This window comes from Gorilla gorilla, chromosome 14 (assembly GCF_029281585.2).
Source record: "Gorilla gorilla gorilla isolate KB3781 chromosome 14, NHGRI_mGorGor1-v2.1_pri, whole genome shotgun sequence".
NCBI lineage: Eukaryota > Metazoa > Chordata > Mammalia > Primates > Hominidae > Gorilla > Gorilla gorilla.
The window spans coordinates 50,375,595-50,392,370 of record NC_073238.2 but is presented as its reverse complement, the minus strand read 5'-3'; the positions used below and the strand labels follow the sequence as shown (position 1 = coordinate 50,392,370).

At 38.6% G+C, this 16,776-nt stretch overlaps 1 protein-coding gene and 1 long non-coding RNA gene across 5 annotated transcripts in view; one reads left to right on the top strand and one right to left on the bottom strand.

The window, feature by feature from the left end:
- Nucleotides 1–16,776, top strand: part of DCLK1 (doublecortin like kinase 1) — a 354,676-nt gene that overhangs the window by 31,404 nt on the left and 306,496 nt on the right. The gene's annotated exons all lie outside the window — the stretch shown is intronic.
- LOC129526493 (uncharacterized) overlaps nucleotides 1–16,776 on the bottom strand; it is a 31,315-nt gene that overhangs the window by 6,487 nt on the left and 8,052 nt on the right. The gene's annotated exons all lie outside the window — the stretch shown is intronic.

Genomic DNA, 16,776 nt, shown 5'->3' with positions numbered 1-16,776 from the left:
GCAAAAATTGCTTTTCTCTTTATTTACATTGTGTGTCAAATTGGTAGACTTAGCCACTGTGTATTGAGAAAAAAACACATCCATTGATTAAATCCTTGCTGCATTTGGCAACAGTTTATAGGAAAAGGGAGAATTTCTGAAGATCATGCTGTGATGCCTCTGGGATACGTTCAGTTGGAGAAAATCTAATCTCATGTATTATTGTATTGTACAGAGTGCCAATTATTGACAGTGACCATATAAAACAAAGACCTGTTACAAAGCCTGTTAGGTGAACAGACTATTCACGGAGTTGTCTTTGGTTTTGCCAAATTGGATCAAGAGTTTCACCTGGGTTTTATTAAGATGATTGTGCTTTAGCTTTTTAACATAAATGTCTTTTAATGTTTAAAATGTGCAAGCCCTTGTAGACTTGTTAGATCCGGAAACATCGATTCAGCATGGATTCTGTGGCAGGCATTGGGAATACCTTAGTTTTCTTTCAGTGGGCAGTGGAAGACTTGGGAGAACTCCTCACAACAGAATCCTAAGGGAAGAGTCCTTTCAGACTCACTGCAAGTTTCATTACTAGAGAAACTTGCATTTTCACATTTGTATGTTCATGGGAGTAGGAGATGATTGATACAGTTAATCTTATTTGAGGACGTCCTTGTACTGTTTGAAAATGTGACTGCCGAAACACTGTGAGTAACATTGCCTTCGTACTTTAAATAACTGAAAGATGTGTTTTATTTTATAGTTGAATTAATAACACTTCTAGCACATTAAGAATCCAAATAATGCTGGGCGTGGTGGCTCATGCCTGTAATCCCAGCACTTTGGGAGGCCGAGGCAGGCTGATTGTCTGAGGTCAGGAGTTTGAGACCAGCCTGGCCAACGTGGTGAAACCCCGTCTCTACTAAAAATACAAAAATGAGCCGGGTGTGGTGGCACACACCTGTAATACCAGCTACTCAGGAGGCTGAGGCAGGAGAATCGCTTGAACCCAGGAGGCGGAGGTTACAGTGAGCTTTGATCGTGCCATTGCACTCCAGCCTGGGCAACAAGAGCGAAACTCTGTCTCAAAAAAAAAAAAAAAAAAAAAAAAATCCAAATAATATTAAAAGCCTACTTTTGTGTACCAGCATGCTAATAAACAGATTTCCATTAAAATTAGTCCCTGTACTCTAAGCTTGTGGCATATTTTAGAAGCCCTTAAAATGAATACTAAATGTCCTAGCCCTCAGTTTTATGAGCCTGCACTTTCCCATTAAGGTGTATTGGGAATCAGGTGTGTAAAGTTCCCATTCATTTTCTACCATCAGTTAACGTGAGAGGGAAGTTACTTTCAAAACTTTACAAGATTATCAAAATGCACGAGAACTTGACTTTGGAGATGTTTACACCCACATACCTACATTTTGGGGCACAAGAGAACTAGAGGAAGAACCAGAGGAAATGTGGATCTATTTTGAGGATTGGCAACTGTGTTTTCTAGGTCTTAAAATTACTTTTTTTTTGAAGACAAAAGTGAAGCTTTATGCTATGTATTTAAATAATTGCAAATCTCTCTCTCTCAGTGCTTCTCTCACCTGGAAGGACCAGTGTGAATGACCCCACTGTAAATGGATTCTGTTCATGTGACTTTTCGTTTGTCCTATTTGCGTTATAATTTGGTTTGACATCAGCTGAAGAAAGTGTGTCAGATCAGTTCTGGGATAGTGCACCAGCTCTGTGCCAGAAAATGAGTGATAACACCTTGTGTAATGAATCAAAATTTGGAAGACATTTTCTGTTACAACAGCTGGAAACATTTTCTCCAGTTTACGTGAAGATTGCTGAGTAATTGGCATTCCAGGAAGGTAAAGGACTGGATGTGTCCCTGGGGGTGACGCTTTGTAGAAAAGACTAAAATCATCTTGTATGTTGAACCCAGCCCAGGGATAATATCAATAAATGTAGAATAGCAGCTAGTGTTTCTTGAATGTTTACCATATGCCAGGCACTAACTAAAATTTCTATTTTTTACCCCATTAACAGTATTATGGGAGTAGATACTATTGTTATCTCCATTTCACAGATGCAGAATCAGGGGGAAAGTAACTGGCCCAAGTGATTAGTACCTGGTCAAGGCAGACTGACATTCTTAACCACAGTGTCATATCTGACATTATTTAGTGTTTTCCAAATACTTTAAGTATATAAAATTCATGTGCATCTTTTTTTTTTTTGGTAAGAATGCTCACAATTTATTGCTGAGCTTTATTGGTGTGCCTGCTGGAGTTTAAAAATACTTTTCTTCTGAAATTATCAAATTCCTGTGATCTGTCAGTCTTTAAACACATTGAGATTAATATACTACCCTGTTAAAAGGGTTAGACTGGGTTGCCAAAAGACAGTAAATGTTGAGAAAGCTACTGAAATGTCTTCTTTCAATTTCTTCTAAGTGTTTCTTGCTATTTTGGTTCCTATTTGGATTGTTAATGATTATGAAAATAATCCATTTAGAGTAATTTTAAAAACTTAAGAATCTTACTTTAGATTATTATAAAAATTTATATTACCAATAGTGGAAAAAGAACATTTTTAATGTAACTAACACATCACAGAGATATACAGTACAACTATTTTATAGAGTGTGAAAATCGCAAAATTTAAAAACATGTCAACTTTAAAATAAAAAATGATTACAGCTTTATTAAGCTATAATTTTCGTACTACAAAAAGCACCCATTTTAAGTATATTATTTAATGATTTTAATAAATGCAGAGTCATGCAACCATCACCACATTCCAGTGTTAGACACTTTGACTGAGAAAGTTCCTTCATCCGCATTTGCAGTCAACCTGGGCTCCCACCCCTAGCCCAGCAGCCACTGATCTGCTTATTAGTCACATCAGCTTTTAAATGTTGACCTCATTTTTCTATCTGCTTTTATAGAAAAGTCTCCTTTCTACCTTCCAAGTCATTTGTGTAATTATGGATTCACTAAGTTCATCGCCTTTAACCTGTAACTGTAGCCTCCATCCTCTCCAGCTCGGTTTGACTAGCTCTGGGTTTTATTGAGGTTTTATAAGTAACTTATTACAGAGGTTATGTAGCCAGTTTCAGCACCGTGAGCCGCTTATTATCTTTGCACTCTTTGCACATACGGCATTTCTGAGCTCACTCCAGACTTAGGTATCCAGGAGAAGAAACCTTTCATGTTCATGGCAGGATGGAATAATTGTTGTCTTCTAAGCCCTAGGGATGCTTCCTTGGGGTCTATTCTTCTCTCCTACCTTCTTGGGGCCCCATTTGGTGACATTTGCTTTGTTACAGTCCAAAATACCATTTATAAGCCGATTAGGTTTCACATGATATTAACATATTTCAAGCTGTGTATATCTTTTTGCATTTCATAGTTAAAATATGGCTTCCATGTGCTTTGTCTGTTCCTTGGATGAGATCCAATTATTTCATAATCTCTGTCATTCCCTCTTCATGGTGAGTTTCCCACTTGTCCTTTCATCACTTTGCTATTCAAGATCTTTGAGGACTTTTAAAAAATTACTTATTTCTTTCTTCTCAAGGAAAGAGACTTAATTGTGCATTTTAATATTCTGCCGTACAGTAAAGCTGCACCTGGGGGATTATGTTCACTGAACCATCATTGAAAATGCCTTTGTACTTCAGTGTTAAGATGCTGCTGGCTTTTGGATTCCAGAAAAGGTTGTGTATTCAGTGTATACTTATCTTCTTTTTCTTGTTCAAGGCCATCTCTAAACCAAAAACAAGGACCGGTCTCCCCTGTGAAGCCTCTTACAAGATGGGAAAGAAAAGCTGGTCTCTGGCTGAGATTCAAAGGCCTTGGGCTTATATCTAGGCATAGTTCTGAGGTTAGTGAGGAACTGAGATTGCTTCCCAGATTTTTCTCCCTTTCTAACCTCCTTCTTGGTAATCTGTCTCTCCAAAGAACCAAAGGGGTTTTGGTGGTGGTTAGCTACATTAAAGAAAATTACATACAAAAAACCCTTTCAAAACCAATGGAACTGGTTTATAGTTTTTAACCGTCTCTTTTGGGGGCTTTATTATGTAGGTCTTATTATTAAACTGAAATTAAATAAAATAGTGATTGTTTGTTTATTATATGGTTTATTGTAATTTCCTTTAGCTAAAGCTGACAACAGAAAATAATATCAATGAAATGGAAAAATTCTTTTAATTCCAGGAATTTAAGACAAAATCCTCTGTCTTTAACTTAGTTTTTCTTATTTTATCTACAACAATGGCTCTTAAATTTTGGGGCTTGCATTCCCCTTTGAGAATCTTATGACTGCTATGGCCATATCCTCAAGAAAGTTATGCTTCTCAGATGAGGTAGCATTTAATTTTTCTACTATGTTTCTCAGCAGTGTTCAGTCTTTGACTCTCATATTTTGGGGGAAGGGGTGGTGGAATTTATGTGTCCATGATATTTACTTATCCGGTGACATAAATCAAGTCTTGTTTTAGATCATCTTTAATTTTCTTGCATTAAGTAGTGGTTTTTTGGAAACATTTGGGAGTTTGAGCCCAGAAAGATGTGAGAGAGCCGGGCACAGTGGCTCACACCTGGACTCCCAGCACTTTGGGAAGTTGAGGCGGGCGGATTGCCTGAGCTCAGGAGTTCGAGACCAGCCTGACCACAACAGTGAAACCCGTCTCTACTAAAAATGCAAAATATTAGCTGGATGTGGTGACACATGCCTATAGTCCCAGCTACTCAGGAGGCTGAGACATGAGAATCACTTGAACCTGGGAAGCAGAAGTTGCAGTGAACCAAGATCACATCACGGCACTCTAGCCTGGGTGACAAAGTGAGATTCTGTCTCAAAAAAAAAAAAAAAAAACAAAGAGAGAGAGGGAGATATCAGAGAATACATTCTGCCACCTGTGTTCATTCATGACTGATTATCAAAAGAAATTTCTGGTTCTTGACAAAACATTTCCTGTTCATAGAGAAATTGTTCAGTTCAACTGGGCATGGGTTTGCTTTCTGTCACTTGCTGGAAATTCTTTACTGGAACGAAAAGTCTAGTGCTTGTGCATAAGGGAAGACATAGACATGTGGTCCTTCCTCACACCTGCTTCCTCACTCCTGCTTCCTTTTTGCTCCTCATTTTTCTTTTCCGTCTTAACTTTTCCCCATCACTTGAGCCTTTAGTAAGTGTGAGATAATTTCACTTTTCTTCTCATGTGATTATTTCACTTACAGGAAATCATATTCCTGGCCCGAAATTGTTTCTTCTTTCACAGCAGATGCTCTCCAGGGCTCTTCATCATTTTGTCCTGAGCAATACATTTTCAAAATGTAAAGTGCTTCCCGGCTGATAGCTCTGGAGCCACTAGGGGGTTTAGGAATGTGGTGCAGTAACGACATTTGTCTTAATACCCTTTAAAAACTGTAAGTAAAGTATAATTATTGCTTAGAAACTTTTTCCTTAAAAAGGAATTGATTTTACAGCCACAGGGTGTATAGCAACTACCCATGACTGGCAGTTAGTGGGGATCAGGTAAGAGTCCGCATTTCTGAGTTGGTTTAATAATGCAACAGAACACCAACAGCTGATAGCTCCTGGTTTTGACCATTAAATTGCTTTAAATTGGTTTTATTCTAACTATCTGTTGTTAATTTTGTATTCATAACCATTGGTTAAATATAGGAGGTGAACAAGGAGCAGAATATAAATGACGATAATGCCATCTTTTATAAAGCATGTTAAGGTGTTTCTAGCATTTAAGAAAATAATAATAAAAAGAAAATACAATGATAATTGAATCCAATGTAGCTTTTATTTACTGAGATTAAAAATGACTATGACTAAACAAGATGATTGGTGGAGGGGTGCAAAATTTATATCAGGTCAAAAAAGGCAGATTTTTAAAAAATGCTATAACATATTTTAATTTGTCTACATTTTAATATAGACTTGACTCTAATGCCAAATAAGGTCTAGTCATTAAAAAAATTTTTGGCTGAGTGCCTGTAGTGCCATCTACTAAGGAGGAGGAGGCAGGAGGATCACTGGAGTCCAGGAGTTTGATACCATACTGGACAATATAGTGAGACCCCATCTCAAAATAATAATAATAATTTTTTGTGCTTAAATCATATATTTGCCATATAAATTAAAATTACCTGGAAATATGTAACACAGGTTGATTGGGAAGAACAAACTTTGTCTTTATATTCCACAAATACTAAGCTCTATTAATGTATTTCTACTTTTAAATATTTTATTTTAAATAACTATCACTAAAAAATGTCAAAATTATTCTAAAATTCCTTAGGGTATTTGAGAGGCTAAATAGTTCTATGAAGGAATTCCTGAAAGAAAAAAAAAGGACTGGAAACATAGGGACATGGATTGTAGTCAGGTGATTGAATGATAATGTGCTGGCAATGACTTTGGGAATATCGAGGTCCTCAGGGGTCTCTAGCATGGTACTTTGCTTTGACCAGGTGCTTGGTAAATGTTTGTTCATTAAAGGAATTTATGTATATAATATATGGTACTTTAATCACACGGTGCTGTTTTCATTTAAAAACATAGAAGTCATGGTCTACTATATGGAAACTTAAGTAGGTGATTTGTAGCCACCATGGGAGCCCTTGGCTGGGAGATTCACTGTAGCAAATATCCTTTCACAGATCCAAGACCTAGTAGTACTGAATGAAGTGATGGTTTTACCCACATGATGACTTCCGTCAATCAAAATGAAAAATATACCCACTTTCTTATTCCTACCGACTTCTTAAATAATTTGCCAATCTGTTGCGAATATGGTACACTGCCAGTTTTCAAAGTTAGCTATGTGAGCAGTCCTTCCTCCAATTATAGGACCAGTTACATAATGAAGGTTTGATGTAGAAGTAAGGATTTCAAGAACAGTCTGATGCTTGGCATAGAAGTAAGGATTTCAAGCTGCAGTCTGTTAATAGTTTTGAAGCATTGTTATTGTTTTTGTCTCTTATTCGGGAAGGCCTAATTATTAATGATGTTAACAATACTTTCCTCTCCAAAGCCACTTTTTTCTTTTTTTTTGACTTGTCTTATTTTCAAGCTTCTAAAATTCAGTTTATACCTATTTTGTGCAGTCTGGGCTCTTGCCTAACATGCAAAGGATATTTAGACGGTAGAATTCATAGAATTTAGTAACTGATTGGATATGGGAAGGAACAGGAAGACGTGAAGAAAAGGAAAAGGAAAGAAAACGCCTCTCGGATAAGAGACATGCCTTGGGCAGCAGGGTAGACAGTAGTTATATTAAAAGTTAAATAATATAATAAGCATAACAACTGCTAATAGCTATTCAGCTATTTGCCATTGTGCTAGGAACCGTGTTAAGCACTTCATATGCATGATAAAATTTAATCCTCACACCAACTCTAGAAGGTAAGCACTATTTTTTTCTCTTTTACAGATGAGGAAACTGAGATTTAGAAGGGTTATATAATATGTGTGATATCACACAGCGATAAAAAAAAAACCTCAAGAGCCAGAACTCTTAGACATTAGTTGTCTTCCAGTCAGAAAAATAAAGCAGATTTGGAGTTGTATATGGTCAACAGTATCACATGCTGCTAAGTAACGAAATAAAATAAGGACTGTCTGACAACAGTATCACGTGCTGCTAAGTAATTAAATAAGATAATTCATTTAATAAAATACTTTAAGGTATTGGCAAGTAGAAAAGATGATGAGAGGACATTCTAGGCAAAAGAAACAACATAGAACATTGCCCTGGGCTAGGAAAGCAAGACAATTTGTCCAGAATGATGACAGCTGTATTGGATTTGGGGAGGGGTGGTGCTCAGGGCATAGGAACTAGGAACACAGATAAATGTGAAAAAGTAGGTAGAAAATGATGCCAGTAGTGGGGGAAATGGATAGCTATCATTGGGAGTGGGAGGGAGGACCCAGATGAACAAGACACACAGCAGCCTTCTTACTGTCAACTTCGAGTGCTTTATCATATGACACATATCACGCTAGGAATGGTGGCTATTTTCTTTATCTACCTTGACTCATATATCACATATATTTATACCTCTGGGGTGTCATGACTGAAATAAATTTTCTGGACTAACTTTATAAATGTATAGAGAAGCAGACAGAAGAAAGAAGCAACTTCTCTGAAGTTTGGGTTATTTTCCATTTTGATGGCCAAATGTAGATTAAAAGTTGAAAGTCATTCATCACATAACAAGCCCTTATGTGCCAAGTATTGAGGATATGAAGATGGGTGAGTTATGGTCCCTGCCCTGAGACACTCAGAGTACAGCCCAGAAGATGAGCATTTTTTTAAAATTTATTTTTTTAAAAATTTTTTTATTTTACTTTAAGTTCTGGGATACATGTGCAGAACGTGCAGGTTTGTTGCATAGTATACATGTGCCATCATGGTTTGCTGCACCTATCAACCCGCCATCTAGGTTTTAAGCCCCGCATGACTAAAACACCAAAAGCAATTGCAACAAAAGCCAGAATTGACAAATGGGATCTAATGAAACTAAAGAGCTTCTGCACAGCAAAAGAAACTAGCATCAGAGTGAACCCGCAACCAACAGAATGGGAGAAAATTTTTACAATCTACCCATCTGACAAAGGTCTAATATCCAGAATCTACAAGGAACTTAAACAAATTTACAGGAAAAGAACAACCCCATCAAAAAGCGGGTGAAGGACATGAACAGACACTTCTCAAAAGAAGACGTTTATGCAGCCAGCATTTTAACCAGTGGTTTATAATGCCATGGGCTATGTGCCCAAGGAGATTGTACTGAGCCATGTGACAACAGTGCAGGAGAGGGACTGGCTGTTGCATGGGGTGGAGTGGGGTAGGGTGGGGGCTGGGACACAAGACCAAGCTCATGATCATGAGATCCTCATTGTGCTCCCCTGCTGTTTCTCTGAGCTTTCACTGACCTCATGAGAGCATTCGCCCCCATATCCAGTGAGTCATTCAGTGGCTCCTCCGATCTGCCCAGAAATGTTTTGGGAATCCAGTTACCCTTCTCCACACATGTGTTCAAGCTCTCACGGTGGGCCTGGACCCTTGCAGAAGTTCCCTAGCTGATCTCTTTGCTTCCTGTCTCTTTCCTCTCCTACCTACATTCTGTGCTACCTCCAGAGAGCTCTTTCTAAGAACAGAGCTTTTGTCCCAGCGTGGCGTGTAAAATCCTTGGAGATACTGGCCTCTTCTCCCTTTCCAGCCTCACTTCTTGCCATTTTCCCCTGTACACCCTAAGTCCCAGTTCTCCAAACAGCTTGTTGCTTCTAATACTAAGTATCTGTGGCATCCCATTCTCTCTGCCTGGATGCCCTCCAGCTGGTCTTTTCAGTGACTCCTCTAAGAAGAAGGGCTCCTCTGGGGTATTTTGAAAATATGCCTGTGAATAGAGGATGTGCATCCTTATCGGACTATAGGCCCTACATTTCCTGCTCTGCGAATTTTCATCCAGAAAGATCTGAATGTCCAGACCCAAAGAAAACTATTTTTCTTTTTGTCTTTATACTTTGCCAGAACAATAAATGTCAAATAACTTTCCTTTCCACATCGATAAACCTACAACTGTTATGTCACCCCACTCTAAAGTAAGGCTTGCTTTATAGTGTATTGGAGGGCATGTCATAGTTTATAAAGACAAAGTGCATTAAATTTTTTAAATAGTGCTAGGTTATTAACCTAATGCTTATTCCCACAATGCATGTGGCACACTTGGGGACCATAGGAATTGCAAACGCACATCTGGATTACTAAGATTTGTTAATCCTCTCCAATTGATGTGAAATAATGATTAGTCACCAGGAGAGTAAAAAGCTTTGGTTCCCTCATGCTGCCAAATGGAGATCAAAGTGCCATCAACACTTCGCACTAGCTATTGTTGGAGCCACTTTTGTACCAAAGGAAACAAGATTTTGTCTTGTTTTGTATTTGAAATATTGGAGGAAAAAAATCAAATTAGGGCTAGATGTTATTGGTGTGAGGCAAGATTCAGTGACTCAGAAACATAAAAGAAAGTTGGAGAAAGTAAATGACCAGAACTGCCTGTTGTATATTTCTTGGTGCAAAGAAAAAAGAAGATGCTTTTGCCAGAGAATGGAGGTGGAAAGAAGAGAGTGATGGGAAACTTTAAATAAATGGGAACACTTTGCAATGGACAACCCGGAGTTCCTGTTCGAGGGTGGTCCTGCAGAGAAGTGTCATGAGAGAGTGGAATAGTTGAGTGCTGCACAGGAAAGAAACATGGGCTGAACTTGGAACCAAGGTTATGTTTCCAAAAATAGAATTATATTAACTGCACAAAGCACATAGATTGAGGAAAGCCTGTGCTTCTGTTCAGGCCTAGCAGGCCAGCAAGTCTCTAGGCCATCTGGCCTGTTTCTCCTGGGTTGCCCAACAGTTTATAATGTGAGGTTTACTTATTAAGTAGAGGAGAGCTTACATATTTATTCGCAGATATGTGAGATTGTACAGAGGAAGAATGATTCGAAGTGGGGCAGAAATCAGGCCCATTGAAGATGCTAGAAAAAAAATTAAAACCGCTTCCGAAGCATTTTAATGAGTCTGGCAAAAGCCATTTTGAACTAATTTCAGACTTTTCACCTCCAACTTGCATATAGAAATCACACCAATGATGATAAGTAGATTGAGAGAATTTTTTTTAAAAAAAGATAGAATAAAATTTTGTTTCTTTTATTGGTTATTGGTATTTCATCTGTTTTTTAAAAAAGTATTCAGAAAAGTTTAGAATCCAGAGGATCATTGAAACAGAGATTAGAGGTGGGAAGGAGTGAAATGTCTGAAGAAATGGCTGTGCTACAAAGGTAGGCTAAGAATAGTGAGTGTTCTTGAGTTATTATGAGCTAAGACATAAATGGAAATGTGGTTGTCATGGGGACTATTTGCAGTAGAATAAAGTATTTTGGTTTGCCAAGAGAGATAGATCTTTTTCTAGCACTAATGTTAAGGTTCCACCCTCCCTGGAATCTCAAGGTACATCGGGAACCCCGGCACGTCTTGCAGACCCGCTGGCTGGCACTGCCCCTCCACTGGTGTTCTGGGGCACGAGGCTGCCTGCTGTCCTGCAGGGCACATTTGCCATCTTACAACCTGCTTTCCCAGGATGTAGTTCTCTACCCTGTGCCACTTCTTTCTCAATACAGAAAAGAGCCTGTCCTTTCGTTTCCCACAGCATAGCTGAGGCCAAATCATAACATTTAAGCTTTCCAGAAGGCTTTTACATAAAGGAAGAATAAGAGAACAGCCTTAAGACTGGACCCTACATGGGGCTGCTCCTGAAGTACAGAAGCCAGCTTCTTCTCTGGCACTGAAAGCAGGCAGCTCACCTGCTCACAATGGGAGTGCCCTTCTCATCCCTCCCTGGACTCAGCCCTCAGTGCCTCCTCTTCAGCTGCAGAGGGAGTTTTCCTCAAAGGATATGGTCTGCAGCACCAGCCACACCTCATCTGAAACACACTTTAATTATTATGTGGACAGCTCACTCCTCCTAGTCATCAACCCGCTATTCCAGAATCCAGCAGTCACTTAACCTTTGCATAACCACTAGGACGTAAAGTATTTTCCCACTTGTATAGTGGGAGAGATCGGTTTCCACAGGTGGATTTTAGTCTTCAATGATGAAGAAACAGGAAAACCACATGTAACTTGGCCATTTTCCCACATCATGGTTTCAAAAAACGTTGTTGTTTAGACCCAGCCAGAGCATCCTATGCTCATGGGCACTCTGGTGCTACCCAAGACTTCCTTAACATTTTTGGTAAAAACAAAGCCACAGGTTTTGTGCCTCTTGCCCTCTTCATCTCTGACCACCTTCCCTGCCTTCCCCTTGTTTCCCAGGGGTCTTAGTCTTGTCCTTGGCTTGGGAGAATAGTGTATCCACAGCAGGATAGGTGTTTCTAGTATTGAGAATCCAACTGACCTTTGCCCACCCCCAATCAAACCTGTCCCTGTTAGAAGAGAGTGGAGAGGAGGGAGAAGCCTCCAGGAGTCTTCTTGGTGGGAAAAAGGTATGGATATCCTCAGAGCATTTCCTGCATGCCAGCAATCCACATGGCCTGTTTTCCAATCACATCTTTGCACGTCCAAACTGCCAGTAGGCTGCAAATTTCTCACAGTCACAGGATGGGTCATTTCATGTTTCTGTGCTCCACAATGCTTGATTCTAAGAGATACTCAGAAACTGATTACCAAACGAATACCTAACACTATCTCCTAACTCTTTGTTAATTACAACGTGAGCAAAAAGATCACAGACTCCTTTGCAAGGGTTTATTTTTCTTTTTAGCAATACCTGTGCTTGAAGATAAATGCCCTGTTTTGTTGTGTACTTTGCAGTCCACCTGTGTAGACATGTAAACAGTCTCTATCGTGTAGAGTGTTTAAACAGCTGTCCAGGCACTTCTCAGAAGAAGACGTTCATGCAGCCAGCAAACATGAAAAAAAGCTCATCATCACTGGTCATTAGAGAAATGCAGATCAAAACCACAATGAGATACCATCCCATGCCAGTTAGAATGGCGATTGATCATTAAAAAGTCAGGAAACAACAGATGCTGGAGAGGATGTGGAGAAATAGCTTTTACACTGTTAATGGGAGTGTAAATTATTTCAACCATTGTGGAAGACAGTGTGGCGATTCCTCAAGGGTCTAGAACCAGAAATACCATTTGACCCAGCAATCCCATTACTGGGCGTATACCCAAAGGATTATAAATCATTCTACTATAAAGATGCATGCACACGTATGTTTATTGCAGTGCTATTCGCAATAGCAAAGACTTGGAACCAACCCAAATTCCCATCAATGATAGACTAGATAAAGAAAATGTGGCACATATACACCATGGAATACTATGCAGCCATAAGAAAGAGTGAGTTCATGTCCTTTGCAGGGACATAGATGAAGCTGGAAACCATCATTCTCAGCAAATTAACACAAGAGCAGAAAACCAAACACCGCATGTTCTCACTCATAAGTGCGAGTTGAACAATGAGAATACATGGACACAGGGAGGGGAACATCACACACCAGGGCCTTTTAGGGGCGGGGACAAGGGGAGGGAGAGCATTAGGACAAATACCTAATGCATGTGGGGCTTAAAACCTAGATGACGGGTTGATGGGTGCAGCAAACCACCATGGCACATGTATACCTATGTAACAAACTGACACATTCTGCACATGTATCCCAGAACTTAAAATATTAAAAAAAAAAAAAAAAAAAAAAATCTGTCGAGGAAACATTTTATTTCCAGCTGTAGTGCCAGCCAGTAATGTCTGAGGCTGACTTCTCTTGGGACTGATTCTCTCTCCTGTGGGCTTTGTCCTGACACCTGAGTTCAGCTGAGGTGTTCTGGAGCCCAGGGGACCCCTGGTGGTACAGAGCAGACTCCAGAGGGCTGGTGTAGGTTGTGTTTCAAGTCACAGAAACAGCTCCCGACAGTGACTTGGTTTGTCGAAGGAGCTAATTAAATAATGCTAATGGCTGGCAAACAGTGATGTCAGATGGGTAAACAGTGACCCTGGCTGCTGAGTTGGATGGGGAAGGAAGAAAAGGAGGGAGAGGGTCTAAATGTAGCCAAGGAAGGATGAGCCTTTTATATCTCATGCAGATTAATAATAATTTTTATTAAAAGTGTCTAACCCTGTGGTGAGTGCCACAAGATTTGGTTTGTGGAGAGACTTTTCTTTAAAGATTTCTTCACAGAAGTCATCTATTTTATTACTGGGTAACTAATTGAAAATAAGCAATATGCAATGAAATATTTGTCTGGGGGTTCCTGACTGTTTATTCAAAGTTGCCAGAATGCCAAGAAAGGGGAATCCAAGGATAGATGAAGGGAGAGCTTCAGGAGTCAGGGGGTCTCTGGGTCTGCCCATGTGTCTCTCTTTTTGCCCTTTTCAAATCCTCTCCAGCCTTCCCTCCCAGGGAGCTCGCTGTGCTTAATGGCAGACTGGTATTCTCTTGGTCTACCCCAACTATAATTTTGCTTGATAACATTCAGGGTGTTGGTAGCTATTTCCTCAGTTACAAAGAATAGTGTGCAGTAATTTAGAAGCTTGATTTCTGATAGAAAAAATTAGGGAAAATTACTGCAAACATGAACAGTCGTGGGAACTTCATGGTTGAAGCTTTAAAGCTAGTTATTGATGGTCATTTTTGTCTTTGGGGACAGTGGTACAGAGCCGGCTTCCAAACTGTATTCAGGTTAGTAATTTTTATCTCTACTAAAGCAATTTGCAGAATACGTGCAGTATAGCTTTTTTCATAATTCTAAAAAAAACCCAACCTTTGGATTATATACATTTAGACAAAGGTCTGGAAAAAAAACACAATAAACTGATAGGAGATGTTACCTCTGAGAAAGAAAGTGGGATTGGAATCTACAAAGGGTCCATTTGCTTTATATTATTTGAATTGTTTACAGTATAAATGTATTTTAAATATAAAGATTAAAGTTAAAAGAATCCAAAGACAACTTTCAGAGCATATAGGCATTTGTTTCAAACTTCTCTGGGGAGAAAAAATTAGTGTATTTGATTTACATAATTTGGAGATAAAAATAATTATTTTAATAATATACTACTTTGAGTTTCCTTGGGCATATTTATAGTACCTAAATTTTCTAAAGTGGATACTTAAAAACATCTGTTATTAGTAATCTATCTTTGGCCACATGGTGGTAATGAGAAATTTGTTTTCCTTGAGAGACAATGTATACATATTTATGGAGTACTTTTGTTTTCAAAGTCTCATCTTGATTTATATAACCACATGATATTTTTTGAAAATGGTATAACAATTTTATTTCTGTTGGGAAAGTACTTATATAAGTCTATCCTAGGAAGTTAAAAAGCTAAAATGGGTGCCATATAACCAGTAGCGAAGGCCATTTGCATTGGTTTGTTGTTCTTTCATCAGTTTTTATAAACTTGCTTGGTTTTGTCTTTTTCTCTTAATGTGACATACGGATCCCTTGTTGGTAGTCTTTCTAATAGAGATTTAGTGGGAGTATAGATAATGGCAGAATGATTGTAGCTTTCACAAGTGTAATTAACTTCTTGTAAAGTACAGTTCTTCAGGACAAATCTTGAAATAGAATGACTATTTCCAGATCTGGGCTTTTGTCCCCCTCCTTTATAATTCAGTTCCTTTCACTTCTGTGCTGTCAGTTTAGTGATTCTTCAACAAGACTTCCCAAACTTCAAATTTGTTTATATCTTTTCTGTTTAGCTATTTCTTTTCATCAGATTATACATAAGTGTTTTTGAAATAGCTGCAAGGTTTGACCCCTATGTGCCCGGTGATTGTACGTCAGTCATTTGAAAAATCAGACACTCAGCTGTCGTCCCTGTGGTCCAGTTTCTAAAACCGAGAATCATGAACTGTCTGGGGATAAGGGAAATGGAAGACAAACCGAGCTACTGTCTGTCTGCTGATTCTTGCATCTAGTGTTTTTCCTTACCTTTTCATTCTGCCAGGGCGGGGAAAAATCATTCAAGGATGTTTACTGACATTTCTGCATGTTTTTGAATGCCTCAGGAATTATTTGACTTTTCCTTTGTGATAATCTAATCCTAAGTGTCTGTTTGCTCCAATGTATTTTTAATAGCCAAGAGACAAATACATTTAGTTTTCTTCCTTTTGATAAAAAGTTGTTTGAGAAAGGAAAGTATCAATTTGACCGATTTCTGTTATTTTTCTAGCACATTCTAATTATGTTATTAAAATAGCAACAGCAAAGTAACTTAGAGAAATCCAGGAGGAAATGAACCTGTTGACTTGGAGGATATATATTCATATATCACTAATCCTGTGTTTAATCGAATGTTTCTTAAAGAAAAAAGTTTTCTCTTCCTAGCTTAGAGTGGAAGACCAATGGTAGGGGTAGCAAGCCCCTACTAAGCACCTACACCACAGTGGATGTCACAAAGTGGGTCTTCCATAAATATTTGTTGAAATTTTTAAAAAATGAATGGGAAAACTCAAGGAAAAAGATTGTTCCTGGAGGAATTCCTTGGATGATTTATTTGTTATTTGGCGATACAGATCAGCTGGAATGTGAATAATACAATTTTTTGTTTCTTAGAATCTATTCCACTTTCAATCTTTTTGAGTCACATTTGTAAGATTTACAGTACCTATGTTTTGATGATTGTATGGGCACCAATAAACAGTGGAGGACTTGTTTTCTTATAGCCATTTAAATTTTAATTATCATTGGGTAGTGAATGCCATCCCATTTGTTCCACAGGCTGATCTACCAAAGTGGGAACTGGAGTTGAACTGAGGAGGGACCTAACAGAGTAATCGAGATGAAAGAGAAGTTTCAGAGACGTGAACACGTAATACAGTTAAAAACAAACTAGACATTTTTAGTGTATTTTAGAGAACTTCCTATGAGGTCACTAGAACATAAAGGCTGTGATCAGAGGCAAAGGCCAGAGGTTGCTACAGGCCACCATCTTGACCTGTCAAGATAACCTGGTCTTTTTCTACTTTAATATGGTGCTTTCTTATAGCCCAATAAAGAATAGATTGTTTATACTCTTTGACCCTCCATTCCCTAAGGACTTTTTAAATAGCGGTTTGGAATCGGTGGGCACATTGCTTAACACTGAACAGGTGTTTGGCAAATTCAAATGAGATTTCAGATTCTTATGCACAGAAGATATTTAAAGAAGCAACTTTTGTGGACAGAGCCCATTCCCTGTAACCATAACTTTGACTCACCAGGAGCTGGGTT